The 19,213-nt window shown below is 39.4% G+C and overlaps 1 long non-coding RNA gene across 1 annotated transcript in view; it reads left to right on the plus strand.

Moving 5' to 3' along the window:
- The window catches only part of LOC103149885 (uncharacterized), an 82,753-nt gene extending 70,913 nt beyond the window's left edge, over positions 1-11,840 (plus strand). The window contains exons 2-3 of the long non-coding RNA XR_477513.2: positions 11,211-11,334; positions 11,457-11,840. This is a non-coding gene — a long non-coding RNA (uncharacterized LOC103149885). The remainder of the gene's footprint in view (positions 1-11,210; positions 11,335-11,456) is intronic.
- Positions 11,841-19,213: the final 7,373 nt, after the last annotated feature.

Raw genomic sequence — 19,213 nt, forward strand, 5'->3', positions numbered from 1 at the left:
TTTTTTTGCTTTCCCCCCATAATGGAAATTACACTGGTATGAATAATAATATTACAGGTAAAGATAAAACTGAAAAGTTGGCTTAGCAAAAGATGAAGCTTTTGCTAAACCTCACGAGAAAGTACAGAATGTATTAAGGTGCATAATTTAACAATTCTCAGGCCAGTGGCTTGCTGTTCATGGGAACTCCCTTCGTCCCTGCCTGCTATCTCTGCAGATAGGTCATCAGGTCAGAGAGAGATTAGATTGGGGATAACATGACAGAATTTGGCATGTGAGTGAAACGGTTTCTGTCTGCTCCTTCCTCACTCATTCCAACTTCTTCTTCTGCTGCTGCTGTTGCTTCTTTTAGATGTTCAGTGCTGCTTTGCAGCTTATGTTTTTACTAAGTTTTAGATAACAATGGACAAATTAAACATCAACTGTTAATTTTAAACAGGTGACAAGAAACAAAAGTGTGTAATCTTGTGGATTAATGTGCTGCATTAGTGAATACAGTTTACTGTTGTGTCGTATTGTAATGGAGCTGGTAATGCATCACACCAGCCTGCACTTCCTCCTGAAAGTCAATCAGATTTAATGACTGTAGTGGCTCAGGCTTATTACAGTCCAATGAAAAAAGTATTCATACCCCTTAAAATATTTCACATTTTGTAACAAACTCAATGTAGTTTACTGAGAATTTACCTGACAGCTCAATATGAAGCAGTGCATAATTTTAAAGTAAATGTAAAATTCTATGGCTTCCCTTTCTTTCTCCCTTTTTTTTTTTTTGCTAAATCAATTTTGCGATGAAACAAAATGTGAAAAACTTAAAAGGTTTGAAATGTGTTTACAAGACACTGCGTATCATCAGCAAGTTTTCAACACCACCTCCTTCTGTCCTTTGTACAGACAAACATCCATTGAAAGAGGTTTCACAATATTATGTGGAATTGTTTTCATCAGACAAAAGCTGGCAGGTGTTCTGCTGAGTTGTACAGTTTAAAACTACAGGAAGAAGAGCCCTCATTGATTTTTTTTTTTTTTTTAAATGATGGTAGTGCATGAATTTCCTTGATGTATATCTATCTTCTTGGAGTGAAAAAAAAAAATCCCAACTTTGCAGTTCATAAAAACCAAAGACAGACTTTTTAATCTTCAGTAAGTGATCTGAACATTTTGATTGATGTGGTGTTATTTCAAAAGAAGCTTTCGTTTCGCTTAATAATTATTGCAGAAACGGCAGACTTTGACTGAAAATTCATGGACTCATAAATGGATAGCAATCTGTTCTAAATTGGTCTGGGATGCACACTTTTAAAAGTTCATTTTGCTCTCTTGAATATTTATTCAATTATTTGCTCTTTAAGTCTCTGGAAATTAACAATGCAAGGGAAGGACGACTCTCCGTGGCTGCTGATGACTTGTGCCGGGGCGGTGGGGTGAGAACCCATGTTTGCTGAAACCTCCAGAGTCAGCCGATTAGTTAATTGAAAAATTATGTACTTGGTATGAATAATTGACCACAGGCTCTATGAAATTAGCACAGCATTTAAAGGCACAAATGAATTCTTCACAGATGCATGAGTGTAAAGTGAGTGCAGCTTTTGTTTGTCTACATAATCTCTTCCTTTTGTGAATTGCTCCGCAAGGCTGCAGAGAAATCCCAAGAATTTCCTTCCAAACTGGATGGACAAAAGTTGTCAGAGAGAGACCATGAGTTCAACTGCACCATTTTTGGCTAAATGTGGAACTATACCTGCGAGAGGAGTAGTTTCACAGTACATACCTCCATGGTGCAACAGATGTTAATGATAAGCCAATTTGTTGCACGTTGCAGTAATGTGTTTTTTTTTTTTTTCACTTGATCGAAAGACAGCCATGATGTTGAATTTGTCACATTTTCATGTAAACGGAACCGTGCAGACTAAACAAGCTCAACTTGTCAGAAATATTCACAACATGCAACACATATGGTTCATATTAGGAAGAAGCCCAAATCAAATGGTTTCCCTGTTTCACTCCTGGACTCGAGTACCTTACTGCCACTTTATGGTAAAAATGATTCAAAATGCATGTAGCTTAAAAAAAATAAATAAATCTAACTGTATGTTTTATAATAATGTTGATAGAGATATACATTTATAATTGATGTACAATACTTTTTGTAAATTATTATTTATTATTATTATTTTTTTATTAATTTACAATTTTTCTCTTGTTCTAAGTCCCTTATGTTGTCTTGGACACTGGTTGTGTCCACCAAACCATTTCCTTTTCTAGTTTTGAACTAGAACTTGCCAAGTTTTTCTTGTTTCAACCATTCAGGAACTGAGCGACAAAACAATGTTGCTCAATCTCTTTTGTTCAGGCAAACTATGTCAGTGAAAACTACAAGACTGTACTTTTCTTTAAGAAGAAAAAATTTAACATATCTGCGGGAATACCATAAGATTGCCGTATGGTTATATCACTTGTTTCAAAATCACCTGTCATTGTATAACTGCTGGTTGTTTAAAACGATACCAATGCAATAAATTTAACTGTGCCCATCATCACCGCTTTTTGATAAGTCTGTTAATAAACTTTCCAGATTCTTGAACACACATGTTTTAATACCGGCAGCTGGCACTCACAGATCCTGTCCACAACAATTACTGACATTCCTGTTTGGAGGAAATCCTCTTCTGGACTCAAAAAGCTCAAGAGGACGAAGATTTTTTTGTTTTGTTTTGTTTTGTTTTTTGGGCAACCTTTTGTGGTATCTTGTTTTGATTGATATGGTTCATTGTCCATTCCTTCAGAAGGCATAAAGAGTGCTCTGTGGTGGAAAATGTTATATTTTCTAAAAATAAACATGTGTAGCATGTCTTTTAAACAAATGTAACAAAACAAATTGTATGTTTATTTGTAGATGCAGTCATTGGAAAGGGATGCTTAAGTTGCCATCTGATTTTAAGATTAAGAAGTCCAAAATCTAAAATAGACTTGTCACATTCAGACTATTGTAATAGAGATACTTTAAAATGAGTGCAGCTCTTTGCTGTTTTTGTAGATGCACAAAAATGTGTTTATTAAAACTGTATGTTTTTATGTGCACTTTGAAAAAAATACACAATCTTTTTTTCTTGCCATTTGCCTTTAAATCAGACTTAAAATTTCCCGTCCAGCCATTGCTCATTGCTTTTTGCTAATAGCCAAAACTGAAAATGTATTTTAAATGTTAAAAATTACATACATTCCATTAGTATTCATCTTTCATACTGTGTAAACATTTTGAGTATTATTCTTCAAGCTCAACTAAATAGTTTACTGGACCTTTAGCCAATTCCATCATGCTACCATCCTCATACAGGCTTGAAAGCTTGCCCTTTTTTATCGCTCAACATTTTAGGGACTAATGATGGTCAAACAGACCACCAGGTTTAAAGAATATATGCATTTGTCCCTATTTGCATTCCCAAACTGTAACTAGTTTGCAGATCCAATAGCACTAGTTTGGTGCTATTGTGGTTATCGTATAAGTTCTATGTTTTGAGTTTAGTCAGGCTGTTGGGTGCGCTATGCTAAAGCTTCCCTCTGTACTGCAGCTCTCTGCAGAAACTGAGAAAAGCTACTCGCATTCCCTGACATTTTCACATTCCGTGACATACTGTAAGCACAGACTGTACACGGTGATTGCAAACAGGACCGAACTCTGGATGTTTCTCGACGCGAAGCCTCCCCCGTTTCGCCTCAGCCTTTAGCAGTGGTTATCTGAACACTGCTAACATGACCTGCACGGCTCCTTTACACTCTGCTGCAAACACTTCCGAGACTTCTCACTTGCCTCCGCTTGGCAACGGACCAGAAAGTATCTGTCACTGTGTCTTTTCGAGTCCAAGCTGATTAATAATACAGAGAGGTGCTGTTATTCATGGCACAATGCTGAGAGATTCTCTCTGAGACCATTCTTCTCTGTGAGGATAGGCTAAAAGGTTCCATTTAAGCTACAATGTTTTTCATGAAAATTAAAATTTGGACTTTATTTTAGATTCTGCCTGTAAAAATGTTAAATGTCCTTTTGAAGATTGTGTTTATAGGTTCTAACTTCACAAACGTTACCCGTATTTTGGAGAATGTGTTTTTTTTATTTATTTTTTTATTATATGTTCTGGGATCCGTCACATTTATTATTTCATCAATTCTATTTTTCCACCCTAATTCTGTGTCTTTCAGCAAATCTCTTTTTCACACAGGGCGACAGTTAAATCAGTGCTGTTCAGGTCTCTTCCTGCTTCCACCAGCTGATCGGTTACTGTACAAGCATGTGGCCAAATTTTAGTTCTTCCATTTCTATGTTTGCTGGCACGGTGAAGTGCTGCACTGGCACCGTGCCAGTTTAAAACTGGCTGGATCTGGAATAAGAGCGGAGCATAAAGATCCCATGACTGCGCTGTATTTACAGGGAACATTTAGATTCTGATAGTGTGTGCTTGGAAGTGGCTGCATCATTTATATGGATAATTTGCTGATAGATAGTGTTTAATATTTATGAAGGACTTTTAATTGCTCCCACTTTTCACTGGCAGTTGGCAAGGACAGAGGCTTCTGTCAGTGCCCAGTGGTGTAAATGATCCTGCAGAGTCACACAATGTAGAGTCCCCAACTGCTGCCGTGCACCATGACAACATGCATGTCTTACAAAAAAGTACCGATGCATGTTGTCATGGTACATGGTGCATTGCTGCATTTTATTGCAAGTTCACGTGATGAGCACAGTGCAGGATTGTCAAATAAACTGTTTTTAAATATGTTTAAATCTGCATAAATATGTACNCAAGATCCACAGCCCAGATGGAAGAATCTGTCACCCTTTAGAGATACTTTAAAATTTAAAAATTTTCCTGTCTTCTACTAATTTAGTCACAACAGGAGCACCGCAGTTGAGAGAAATCCATGAGAAATCCAATTTGAATTACTTTAATGAGATTAGCTTAAAACAGAAGTTTTTGGTCGACCTGTGAAACACTAAAAACTAACACTGCATATAATCCCATACGCACTATCCCACCAATAAAACATGGTGGTGGCAGAATTATAGTATGGAGAAGCTTTTCGTCAGCACATAAAAAGAAACAGCTGAGTTGAAAAGGAAAAGAAGGAAGCAAAATTGAAGGCAATCTCAGAAGAAAACCAGCTAAACGTTAGATACATTCTGGCTAAATCATACAAATTCAGCTAGCTAGCTGAAGTGAGCAACACAGCAAAGAGTCTGCCGATGAAAGGTCAAAATCAGATGGCGTTTGATAAATAATAAACACCAACATTAATTGAGTTACTAACAAAATTAAATGCGGAACATACTTTATATAACCTTTGAAACAACTGCAGTGATTCTGGAGTCTGCCTGGCAAAAGTTTAGTCTACTGTAAAACCAACTAAGTCCACCCTGGTCTGTTAAGTGCAGACTGACAAACTGACAATAGATGCCTTAGTGAAGCCATTTAGAGGGAGAATGTCATAACAAAAAGCTTAGGTCTTTGTGACATGTGACACAGCAAGTAAGGAGGCTGTGAGTGGTTCGAAATTGCAATTACTGGTTTATGTAAAGTCTGCACTGACTGACAGCTTTAACAAAGACGTGACAGAGTGGGATTGTCCCGCACAAGAGAGTTTAGCTCAAAAATCGCTGTTTTAAATGCTCTTAGTGGTGGTGATCGACTGCTGCTCGGCCCCCAGAAGTGACTGGGAGAATTTTGCCTCACCGGGAGGTCTGGTGATGGACAGCTCTCTCTGCAGGGTAACCCTTTAAAATGAGCGTGCTGCAGTCCCTCAGGGGGAGACATACCTGAGCCACTCAGACAAGGTGAGACAGATCCCCTCCGCTGGCTCCTCATCCGGGCTGCAGAGAGTGAGCACTGGGGCAGATATGGCGACAGAGTAATAGGCCAATTATCAGTGATTTGTACTGCAGTATGTAGAGGGGAAATGTTCTCTGGACTTGTCACTGAGGGACAAATTTGACATATCACATTAATGCACTGGCCTGTTTTAAAGCTGACAGGTTAGAATTTCAGCCCCTCTACTCTAAGCAGACTTTAGGTTTATTCATGGTCCAATGTTCCTTAGTTTCAGGTTACTGTGCATCGAATACTATGAAGTCACATATGTCAATGTCTGCCTCACTAAAATCTGGGATAATTTTTGTGATCTAAAGAAGCTAAACATGAACTTTTGGACGATCGTTTCCAAAGGTGATCTCAAAAGAGCACCACCTCCATTAGCAAGCATGAGGTTGGCAGAATCATGTTATGGGGTTTCTTTTCTGTGATGGAAATAAACCTGCGACAGACTGGCGACCTGTCCAGGATGTACCCCGCCTCTCGCCCGGAACGTTAGCTGGAGATAGGCACCAGCACCCCTCCCGACCCCACTGAGGGACAAGGGTGTTCAGAAAATGGATGGATGGATGGATGAAATAAACCTTTTCTGATGAAGAGTAACCCCATAACATGATAGTTACTTGTAGTGTTCATTTAAAATAAAAAACTAACCAGAAATTGCAATTTTTCTTTCAATTTGTTTCTTTCTAGGCTCTGATTTGCTTCCAAATTGAAGCAAATTGGTTCTATTCCATCTGTCATCTTTTACACCAACATTTAACGGACAAATAAAACAACTTTGTGAAAGATTCCTTGTCTGGGTCAGAGTCGGCACTGCTTGTCTGCTGCTGCCATCCTCCTCATCCGCCCCAGCTGCTGCGCTCTAATGACCGCCAGTCGTTTGATCGGCGGCTCGCCTGTCATTGAATATGTGTGAGAAACCTGCCGCTCATTCTCTTCATCGTTCTTCAGCCGTAGTTTCCACTGTAGTCGGTGAGTGGAAGCCATGGTCATGGTTAGAATGGGGGGAGGGAAACGCAATATCAAAAAAATTCTTAATCTGTTTTCAAACGGAGGAGAGGTTTTGTTGTGCCTTCGCTTTTCTTGTCATCTTAGTTCAAAGGAACACTTTTCACTTCTCTGTGGAGGAGTCCATCTAGATTAGCCTCAAAGACACAGAGTGGTGTCTTTTCTAGAGCTTTCACAACTGTGCTCATAATACAACCATTTTTATAAAATAAACTGTATTAAACTCGCCTTTTAGCTTTTGAAGGGAATCAAAAAAAATTCATCCATTTAAAAGTATTTTTTTTCACACTATGAAACTTTAAACTTTAAAGAGGAACAGCAAAGGAATTTGATTGGATTGAATCGATTTCCTAGTGGTTCTATTTGCATGTTTACTGTCGTTCTGATAGAAACTGCACCATTTCTATCAGAACAACATGTCGTTTGTTGTTGATTCTTTTATCATCATGTTTCTCCACGAATGTTGTGCTCAGGGTGATTGGTAGTGCTAGTTTTTCTCCACAAACAATGTTGTGGATGTAAAGCAAAATGTTACATTTTGTGCTCATTTTTGTTCTACTTCCTCATGTGTGCAGACTCACCTAAAGGACCAGTAGCAAATTTTAAACTAAACATATGGCTTTCTTTTAAGAAAGAATTGCTTCGCGCCACTCTTCTATAAATGCCCTATTTACAGACTGAACATATAATAGTTGTTTTGTCCTGCCAACCGATTCTCCCAGCTGAATCATGGATCTCGGCATCTCCTTCAGAAGTACCATCCAGCCCACTTCCCTGATTAATGCTCTCCTTGTCCAGTCTGTTAGCTTAGATGGGTGGTTGTTTTGTTTTACTCTTTCCATTTTCACATGATGGATTAATAAATACTTTGTTCAAATCATTTGATTTTTCAAGGTACAAGATATCTGCAGTTTGTTCAGCAGCCTTCTCTAACAGGCTTGTTAGGTCTTCGTTGACCAACTGTAGATTCAAACAGGTGGATGGACTCTATTTACTAATTTATCTGAAAGATTTTACATAATATGGTATCAAATTAATGTGTACACACCTCACTTTCCAAATTATCGTGCAGCATGTTTTGGAAGCCATGAGTTATTTTTTTCCGCTTTATATTTTTTTACATGACAGTGTATATCCGGCACATAAAATCAAAATTAAATCCACCGACATCCTTTTTCACATGTAATAAAATGTAAAAACCTCAAAGGGGTGTGAATACTGAGGTACTTTATGACTGACATGCTTCATACTCAGATCCTAAGTGTGAAGAGGGGACCCACTCACAAGCAGGCCCTTACATTTGTGTAGGTATTGACATGCATGTCTCCAAACCGTGCCGAGCACACTGATGACTATGTGATACCTGCCCGCGGTGTTTATAGGGAGAAGACGGAAAGTGGGGCAAATTTGCTGTGAAAATGTTTGCCGAGTCATTATGAATCCTGAAAGCGGCTTTCCCCGCAGCCCTTTGAGAGATCACACAGATTTGTATTTGTCTGGTGTCCTTGCAATGAACATGGCTGACATTTATTAGGTTGGATGTGGAAGCTAAATTACATAATCAGAGATAATTGTGTTCAATCACATAATCATTTTTCCAACATGTCGCTCCCCCTCCTTTCATCTCAATACAGGGATTTCTTTGTAAGATTCGAAATTCAGCAGCTAAACTTAACTTTCACTGCCTTCGTCTGATTTTTCACATCATTTGGGGGATTGTATGATTAAGAAACTTCATGTAGTCAGTCTTTCATAACAAAATGTGCTAAAATTTGTCTGTGAAATTTTATTTTCCATATCGAGTAACATTTGACACTTGGGTAAATAAGCACAATTTTCATAAGAAAAATATATGCAAATAAAGTTTTAAGCTTTCCTAAAAAACAAAAGTGAGCGTATTCAATGTTTAGTTGCAATTCAAATGTCAGATCTGAAGTGCAGCTTTCTGTACACATATTTCTGTGCTCATACTACACATATTGGTGAACATTCAGTTTATACCTATAAATTGTCAGGAGGAAAAGCTGTTTCCTCCACAAGAACGAACGAGTGTGACCTTTGGCCTTCGCACATTCGTCATGGAGTGAGATAAGACAAAGCCACGACATTGCATTGTTGCATCAACCAATCTCAGCAGACCTGCTGTTTTTCAAGCATGAACCCCTAGTAATTTGAGAAGCAAATGTGTCTTTATTTGCTTTAGGTCCTCCAAGCAGAATCTGCAAACCGCTATAATACACAAGACAAAATTAAACAAACCTCAGCTGAGAGGTTTACTACCGACAGCTTTTTTCTGTTATTTAAACTCAAAAACAGTGACTCAAAGAGCCTGAAAGATTATTATTTTAAATTGAAATGGTGGACTGTGCATCAGTGTTTCAGATTTGATTCATCACATGAGTCTGATTACTATCGTTCCCTGGAATGCCTACTACAAACGTCATCACATTAGCAAAAGTAAATACGTCTAGCTTTGGTCAAGATGCTTGGCCATAACTCGGGTGACACATTATGTGCGTAAGAATGAAGACTAAATCTTGTTGTTCCTGGAGCTAAGCTTTTATGATGTGTTTGTGTTAAGCACATACAAGAAGAGTCTGCTATCATTTACCACAATCCCCACATAGGTATTAATCTGAGTGAGCAATATAAATTGTGACCAGCGGTTTTGGTAGTCGCTTAAGGTAAATGCACAAACTGTCTATAAAAGGTTCATTGGTGAAGCTTAAAACGCTCCTCTCATGTTTTCTTTAACCTGCCCATTGAAATGTTTTTTTTTCTTTGCCATTGCCATTGTTTACCTATTTTGTCACATTACCACCACTTCAATATATTGTAGTTTTTTTTGTTTGTTTTTTGTTTTTATTACAATGCATTGAAGAACAACATAAAGTAGTGCATAAATGTAAAATGGTTATATTTGATTTCTCACACTTGTTATACATACAAGTCTTAAAAGTGTGGTGTGTTTTTGTATTCATCCAAACTCGGTCAATACTCGACCTTCTTCCTGCAAATGCAGCTCCCAGCCTGTGTCTCAACTAGCTACAGCTTTCCACTCTAACCCTCCGCATGTTTAAGAACACTTTCTAATAATAACAAGGTATAAAGCTCGATCAATCCTCACATTAACTCTGATCAGCTTCTCTTAAACTGCTGAAGAAAAGTATCCCGAAAGCATGATTCCACCTCCACCATGTTGCCACCATGAGTGTTTTTCATGTGAGCCAATATGTTCTAGTCTTATCTAACCAGAGGATCCTCCTCCACAAATCTGCTCTGTCTCCACATTTCAAACATATTCTCGTATTCTTTCATAACGGTCAGATTTGTGGATCAATAGTCCTGTCAGGATAGTTTTTCCATTTCCCACGGACTTACCATGAGCCCCATGACTGCCTCTCTAATTAATCCTGCCTTTGCTTGACCTGCCAGTGGAGGTGGACATCTGTGTCTCTGTCGTCATTTTCTTCTTAGTTTTGACTGATAAATTAAACAGAGTTCTGTGAGATGTGCTGTATATTATATCCATATTTTATCCCTAATATATCTCTGGTGTATTTATTGGTCTTAATGATGATGTTTTGTTTTGTTTTTTCCTTTACTATTGTTCTCAAACAAACCTCTAAGGCCTTCGCACAGCAACTGCATGTGTGCTGAGATTAAATGATACCTACCAGGTAACTCCTGAAAGCAACAGGCTGTACTGGATTTTATTTACGGGTATCAGAGTAATGGGAGCTGAATACAAACACACACTTTACTTTTCATATTTGTTTGAATTGATTTCCTTCTACTTTGCAAATACACAATGGATAAAATCAATCCCCACGGCATAACGCTACCACCACCATGCTTACTGATCTGTTTTTTTGTAAAACTTTTGTTTTATCATAGGATGGATATTGTATATTTAGGGGAAAAAAATGCTGACGGAGTATGGAAGTGACATAGAGATGTTTCAGACGCACAACGTCCAAGTCTAATGGGAATTACCTCATAATGATTACAAAGTAATGGAAAAACTGTGTTAAACTGACTGAACACAAGTATGTTTATGCTGTGTGTAAGTAAGGCTGCCATACATATAACATGCAGATAATGTACTGCAAAGAAGAGGCGCAGCGTAAACAGTGACCAGTCTGTGTGCACATTTAGCGGAGATGTATTGGAAAAGGAAGAGATAGCAGACAGCCTATCGCTGCCGTGAATGTGTCAGTTTACATGTCTCGACATCCTCACTCCGACTCTCTCCCACTTTAATCTACTGTGCTCCTGACCTACTGCTGTTCTGTCACCCTGACATGTTTAACAAATACTGTCTGGCCGGAGCAGGATACGCCGCGGCATTACGGAGGTGTTGTTGTCTGTCTGCGCAGAGAGTGATGGATTACGTAGGATTCGGCCATCCTCAGACTCCTTCAAACTTCAAACACCCCCGCGCATTTCTTCCCTCTAAGTAAACTTCATTTGTACACACACAGATCAGCTCGGGATAAACAATGTTATTTTTAAAGACAAGAACTGATTTATTTATTTATTTTTTTTTTTGTCTTTACCTTTATTTTTTTTTCCCCCCAGTGACTTCCTTCCCTCAGCAACAAGCCCCAGAGAGACTGTCTACACAGCACCCTTCAATCATTCAACACAAAAGCAACAAAACACGCCTCTGTAAATATTTCAGTGGCCTCAGCACCCCGTCCAGGGTCCTGCTGCTCGCTGTCTGCTGGTCCTTGGAGGGAGCCATTGTGCGCCCCGCTGCAGCCCGTTGTGCACTGGGCTGCTGGACATTGCTGATCTGTTGTGGAGAAGCAGCAGTGCCTGCATGCATGCAGCAGCAGAGGACAGGATTAGGGGCTGATGTTTCTCTGTGTCTAACTGGCTGCCAGGCATGCTCTACTGCACTGGCACGCCTCACACGTTTTACATCATCTGATTCCGATTACAGCTGGCTGAAGAAAATATACTCAAGATTGTACAATACAGCAGAGAATTACAAAAAAAAAAAATACACGTTTTGGTATTTATTCTGTCCAAAAGTAATTCCTGTTTACACGCTATGATCCTTGCTGCCGTAAAGGAGAATCCTGTTTTGGAATGGCTTTGCCCTTGGTATGGACATTCCCTCTGCGCTTCACAGTGCAAGTCTTCAGGGAGCACTTTTCAATAAGAGTAATGTTTCCCCTGTGTATGGCCACCATTCAGCAATTTATGGGCATATTACAGATTCTAATAAAATTTTTGCAACCTTAATTAAAGAATTTCCCCCCTTCTTACTTTATGATAGTTAGGGTAGCCCCTTTCCCTACCACCACCGCTGTCCAATCTAATTATTCTGATGTACATAATTAGCATGAGCTGGCCATTGTTCACCTCATTTGCATATTATATTGGATAATTGAATGAGAGTGGCCGATGATTAAATTAGGGTGAATGACAGATGATTCTGCTCGCAGTGTGGAAAAGTTAACAGAATGAGCAGACTGGGAATACGGCATGTACCTCCTGAATATTTATACCTCCCACGGAGCCTGCCCCTCCCCAACACTCTGCTAATTTAAAAAATGTGCAGCAGCTAAATTCTGGTGAATCCCGGTCAGGAGATGATGCTTTATCTTCAGCTGCATACGCACCTGGTTGCTGCACTTTAAAAGAAAATATTCTAAGCCCATAAGAGACATTTTCTGTCAGATGTTGTCTTCCATAAGTGAAGCAGCACATTTATATGCTGATAAGACAAATGAGAGTAGTGTGGGGAAATTCATTTCCAGGCACTTCCAATGTAAACACAGACTCCTGGTGCCTGCCCGCTAGCCTGCCTGCCTCGTTGGGGACAGGCAGGACTTTGCTGATGAACGAGTTCTCGTGTGAAATATGTTTCAAACCGATTTGAAAACGGAAGAAAAAAACTCAAAAGTTTCAGCTAATGGTGGCTACAGGTTCCCGTTGAGAAACTCATTCATTCTTCTGTTATCTGGTTTGTTATGGCAAAAGACTTACTTGCATCCTGGATTCATGCCGGTTCCTTGATATTTACTTTTTTTTTTCTCTCTCTTTTTTTTTCATTCAGCGTTAAGGCAGAATAAATGTTTAGAGGGAATATTTGGAACAGCTTTTGCCTTTCACATGCTAACGTAAGCACTGGGCGGCACAAGAAAGCTGGCCTGACCCGGGAGGCCAAGCGGTGACACAGTCTGCTGATTCAGTGCCGGCAGCCTCGGCTTTGTTTATGTGTGCACACGGGAAATAATGCACGTCATAAAAAGAGAAGTTTGAAAGGGAACCACTATCCACTGGATGATAAATGCCACCCCAGCTCCTCTGATGTAAAAAGCTTCAAAGCAGCAAAAAAAAAAAAAAGCCATCTCAGAAGTGACTTATACACATTATTCTTACAATAACATTGGGCCGAGTTTTCACCCCTGGTGTTTCTCACATATTGACTCATCCGCTGTAAATTTGTCAGTACTTTTAACACAACAGGATCAATATTTACCATATTTTTTAAATGTATTTATTTTCTAACTAAATATAACAGATAGCCATCATTGCAACATCATGCAATTCATGCAAGTGAATTGCATGATGTTGGAATTTTGCAATTTATAAATAGAAAGGTGTAGAGCGTTCTTCACTTTCTGTGTCCAAGCACGATTTGAAGCGCATGTGACCTGGGTTTGTCTTCGTCTCCGTCGAGCCTTGTAAAATCTCCTCTGTTCTCTGTGCCGTAGTGCACATCAGTACACAAAGTGTCGTCTCATTGTCTGGTCGGAGTCATTTCAGAGGACAGAGGAATTTACACAGTCTCAGGCCCTGTCAGTAGGTGGTATAGGAAACTGTAAAGATAAGCCTCCACTGCAGCCCTAAGTCAGCTTCCTTTTCACGAGAGCTGTCGGCATCTCTCAGATCTCACAGATAGAGCGGTGCCCTCCCTCTTATCAGCAACCTGACCATGCCCACTTCCAGCTGCTAGTAGGCCGATGCATATCTCCAATCTCAGCAGAGAGACGACGTTCGGGGTGTCAACGGACGAATCTGGAGTTATATCGTTACCTCATACGATATGTTGCTTTATTATTATGCTTTAAAGACTTTCAGGTCAGCTATATCTTGGTGGAAAAACATATTTTGAGATTTACCTTTAGGAGGCACAACCATTTAATGTTTAAAAAGAACATTAACTAAAGCCTTGTGATCAGCTAGAAAGTGTTTTTATGCATTGCTGTTGACACATTCACGTGTGCAGATTGTTATTGGTATTGTTTTCCAAAATGTATTTAGCACAGTTTCAGATGTACTTAAAACTGGACCCCCCACACTGTTTATTTTGAGGCAGTAGGACAAATTTTATGACAGCTTATCCAATGAAGAAAGTTCAACCTAATGCTGCCCTGGAGTAATTAGATTTTTGTACACCTACCTTGATGTGATGCTAGAGAAAATGTCAAGGGGTCAGCTTTAATTTAATTTATCCGCAGGGGCCCATGGCGCTCTGTAGCAAATTTCATGGCAGTCTAGTTTACTATTTTGCTAAAGAAGTTGATTCCAGACATTTAGCTGTAGACTGCAAATATATAAATCCACATAAAAGGAGCCATTCTGAGAGCTCTACTTTATGCATGCCTCCATTCATATATGCCTACTTTAAAGAGTTTTTCTACTGATGTTTACTAATTTTTTTTCTCCAATTAACAGTGTAAAATATATGAGAAGTTCCTATCCGATGATATAGTAAGCCTAAACAAGATGGCACGTTCATTCAAATTTTTACCCTTAGCGTTGCCAAACCCTCTGATGCACAATGGATAATAAGTACATTGTTTGATCTCAAACACACTGATCAAGTTAGCCAAGAATGCCACTTACCGCTCCTTCACATCCTCGGATAACAATAAATCCACAAACGGCCAGTCTTTTATTTGTTTTGGCAAAAAGGAAAAACATTCTTCAAGAACTGACTCATGGAACCTTGAAAAAGTATCTATAACCCTTGAACTTTTCCACATCATGACACATTACAAGCACAAACTTAAATGTGCTTTATTAAGATTTTATGTAATAGACCAACACAGTGAATAATTGTGAAGTGAAAGTAAATGAATGGCTCACTTATGTTATATACATGAATATAAATCTAAATTGTGGGATGCATTTAACATCGGCCCCATTCAGTCAGTATTTTATAGAATCACCTTTAGACATAATTCCACCGTTTGAACATCTAGAGGCCTCATATTTTTGCTCATTCTTTTTTTGCGAACATGCTCAGTCAGGATGGAGGGAGAATCAGCAATTTGACTGTCTTTTCTACAGATTCTGAATTGGATTTAGGTCAGAACTTTGACTGTGCCATTCTGACCTTTACTTTAATCTAAACTATTAAATTGTAGCTGTGACCACACATTTAGGGTCATTTTCCTGCTGGAAGGAGGAGAACTTCTGTCACAGTTTCAGTTCTTTTGCAGCCTGTACCAGGTTTTCCTCCAGGATTCCCCTGGAGGAAGAAAGCCCTCCATCTTCTCATCAATTCTGACCAGCTTCCCTGTACCTGTTGAAGAAAAAGGACCCCACAGCATGACGGTGCCACCACCATGCTTCTCAGTAGGAATCATGTGATCAGAGAGTAATATTTTGTGTTCCATGCTTGTAACTTGAAAATGGTCTTCTCCTTTTCAACAATAATTTTATTCTTGCTACTCCCAATTAATTGTACTGGATTCATTTAGGGATAACAAAAGAACTATATATCTTGCAAAATTACAATTAAAAAATTGAATGTTTTTGTATCTTTGTGTTATCACATGAACTCGAGTGAAGTACATAGAGATTTGTAATTGTGACGAGTTAAAATATAATGAAATTAAGGAAGTATGATACTTTTAAAAGGAGCTGTATCTTTTTTTCCACCACATCCCAACATTCACATTCAAAAACAACACATCTGTCTACTCTGGCTCTTTTTGATTTGAAGACTTGATTTAAAAACGAGTACAAAACTAAAAAAAAAAAAAAAAAAAAAAAACATTGTCTAATCAAGTGGCTTTTCAGTCCATGTTCTATCCCTGGAATCTCTTTCACAGACGGTTGTGGGGAGTGTGTTAATGCAGGCTTAGAGCAGCGAGGTCTGCCACCTCTCCAGGTCCAGCTCCTCAGCCCTCCCCTGTTATCTCCCTTTTGCTTTATGTCTTCTACTGCTGCAAGCACTCGATGAAGGACAATTTGTTTGGATGCTTAATGCCATGGCACTGGCTGGTGGAGGATTAGATGCTATGGCCTAGTGATTTGTGGCGGCTGGCAGTGACTCGGAGAGCGTGTGTGTGTGTGTGTGTGTGTGTGTGTGTGTGTGTGTGTGTGTGTGGGTGTGTGTGAGAGAGCGCGCAGATGAGGGTGTGGGCGTTACAGTGAACATGCAAGTGAGTGTTTGAGTGTGTGTGTGTGTGCGTGTGTGTTGTATTTGTTCCAGGCCCTCGCTCTAACACAGACATCAGTTGTCTCCCAGCCTGCTCACTCTGAGCTCCTACATTTATGACAAAAGCACTTTAGTTACCGGAGGAAGATGTTTTCACACAATAGCATTCTTTTTCCTGATGAGAGATTACTATTATTTGAATTTGGTTGCTTCAAAATTTATGAAAGCCTTGCTGTGTCCTCTTTATGGGTCTTGGCAGCCCAGAGACTCATTGACTTATCCTGTGAAGCTTTGCAGAGTGAAAACTGCAGCCAAATGCTACTGTGAGCCTTCCCAGATCGCACTCGCTTTCTGAAACACACACAAATTATTGTTCAAAGAAAAAGACATGTTAATTTGAATAACCCAAGCCAAGAAAATTACTATTTTTTATTTTTTTTAACCTTTTGAATAGGTTGAAATATCTTACTAGAGATCTTAAATCTACACACATCCTGTTTACACTAGCATTTTATTTTGAGATCTTCTCATGCTGGATACCCAGGAGCCTTGTTGTTTTATGCCTCGAGGCGAGCCAACTCTTCCACCAAATCTGGTGTTTATTCACGTCGGTATTAGTCTCGCTTTTAAAAAGATCGCTGTTCTTGAGAAGATGAACCTTGGTGCGCTTTAATCCCTAAGAAAGCACAAAGCTCAACGGCTACGTCTCAGTTGTTGTCCAAAACATATCACGACAGCCGTCCATGTCATCCACCTGAGGCCCCTTTGAACGCTGCTGTAGAACCCGGTCCTGAAGGGCTTCACCCTCAGATGATAAAAAAGTGAATTATTGGTTTGTTTATCGTGCTCTTAAAACCCAAAGTGCATTATTAAACAGAGAGCACATTAAAGGGGAGTATTGTTAAAAGTGTTTTAAAAAACTTGTAAATCCCAGTAATTTATGCCGCTGTGGTCGCAGAGGCTTGGCCTGGCCTTCTGGCTTTAATTTGCTTCAGGCTCCGGGGTCTGTACCTGTGATGCTGCCTTGTTTCCCAGAGCCAATCTGTCTGATGCATCTCCCTCCGTGAGGGCAGCAGTAGCCTGACGTTTAAACAAAAGACAGATTAGTTACTTGCTGGCTGGAAACCAATTTAGGTTTATTTGGATCAAAAAGGCTGATAATTTATGGTAACCCACAGAGCAGCAATCAATGAAAATGCAACTTTAAATGCTGTGGTTATTAAAATCATTGTTATTGTTCTCGGTTTATTATTTGGTTTCACAGTAGTGCGAAACAAAAATACGGGGGCATTTATTTTTGTTTTGTTGCTGCCGTTTTATTGGACAAATGACTGTAAAACCAATGCAAAAGAAATTTAAAATAATTATATCACTCTTTTTTTTTTTTTTTTTTGGAAGTACAATTTCCAAAAGCTATTTGACCCAATCAGTGGTCAACATTTAGGTCTGCAGCATTGATTAAAAAAAAAATCTGATAAATCAATAAATATTTATTTACTTTTAAAAAGCAAGCAGTTGAAGCACGACTAAATTGTTGCTGCATTCTCACCGATTTCAAAGTGTCCATCTGTCTCATGCCACATTTATTAGATTGTACATGAAATCAAAAGCCCTTAGCAAATATGTTGGCAAATTAAACTGTTAGAATTTCAGTAAGTGAATGAAGAGGAAAAAGCATTTGAAAAAAAATGTGACAAGTTCATTCCAAGAACCTCGACCTCCCAAATTATGAACAAATAAAACATTTTTTAAATTTGCTTCAAATCTGCTAGGTAAACATTTACATGGTTGCCATATTTACTGGGTGAGTTATAACTGACAGCTTGGCTTGAGGGAAAATTTAGTCTAAAAAGTTGCTCAATTGCATTCTGGGAATATGTCCTTGTAGTTCCTCCCTGCTCAGAGATCAGTCAAACGGAAGTTTTAAATAAAAGAGAGAAGTCGTAGCATGGAGAATTTAGGAGTCGTCCCACTGTAGCTCGTGAGCAGACCTCGTCTGAGACAGGAACCCGGCTCCGGCCTCAGGGGACTCCCCAGCAGAGGCAACAATGGGTGGGAGCCCTTTCTTGTGCACTTGCCCTCCTTAATCAAACTAGCCAGAGGAGTGATTGGATTTTAATACGGCTGGGCCCACCGTAATGGTGTGATGGACGGGGGAACTGGTGAATTGGAGCAAGATGTCAGCCCTCTGAGGCCTCCATTAATGATATTGCTTCATTTCTTAAAGTGGCAGGATCGCCTTGGGACAGGGGGATCACCACAGAGCCTTAACCAATGCTTCTATTTTTTTTTTTATTTTTTTTATCTACAGTCCCCATCCTCTTTCTGTCTGACTTTCTGTGTTTCTCAGCATCACAAATGTTTGGGGTCATTTCTTAAACTGATTGTAGCAGGTCAACTGCTTTCCAGCCCAAACACTATCTTGGGTTATTTTCGGTGCATCAATCTGCGTATTACCTGTTTCTATTATTGACTCATCCAGGCTTGAAACCATGTCAAGCTGAACTTCACCCCCCCCCCCCCCACACACACACACACCTTGTGAATAGATACACTGTGTTTCCATCTGACAGGCGCAATATTTCATGACATTTACAGTTTCGTTTTGGCTCTGTTTGCTATAATTAGGGGCTTAGCTATGTTTCGTCCTTCCTCGTGAGTCAGAGGGTTAATTGAACTTCAGTACTAAATCTGAAATGTAAAGACTTCCTAAAAACATTCTTGAACTCCTGAACTGACACTGAAATGACCCTGGTGAACGCCAGAGAGTCTCCCTGAAACCTTTTGATGCCGCTCCTCATTTAGAGTGACTCACATTCACTACCTCATTGTTTGCATCCGTTGACACGTGTTTGTCTTCCTTGTTGGGCTAATAACAACACGGTGTACAGGTGAACTCTCGTATTTTATAGCGAGTAAAGTGTGTGTG

Source organism: Poecilia formosa, unplaced genomic scaffold (assembly GCF_000485575.1).
Source record: "Poecilia formosa unplaced genomic scaffold, Poecilia_formosa-5.1.2 Scaffold238, whole genome shotgun sequence".
NCBI classification, from domain to species: domain Eukaryota; kingdom Metazoa; phylum Chordata; class Actinopteri; order Cyprinodontiformes; family Poeciliidae; genus Poecilia; species Poecilia formosa.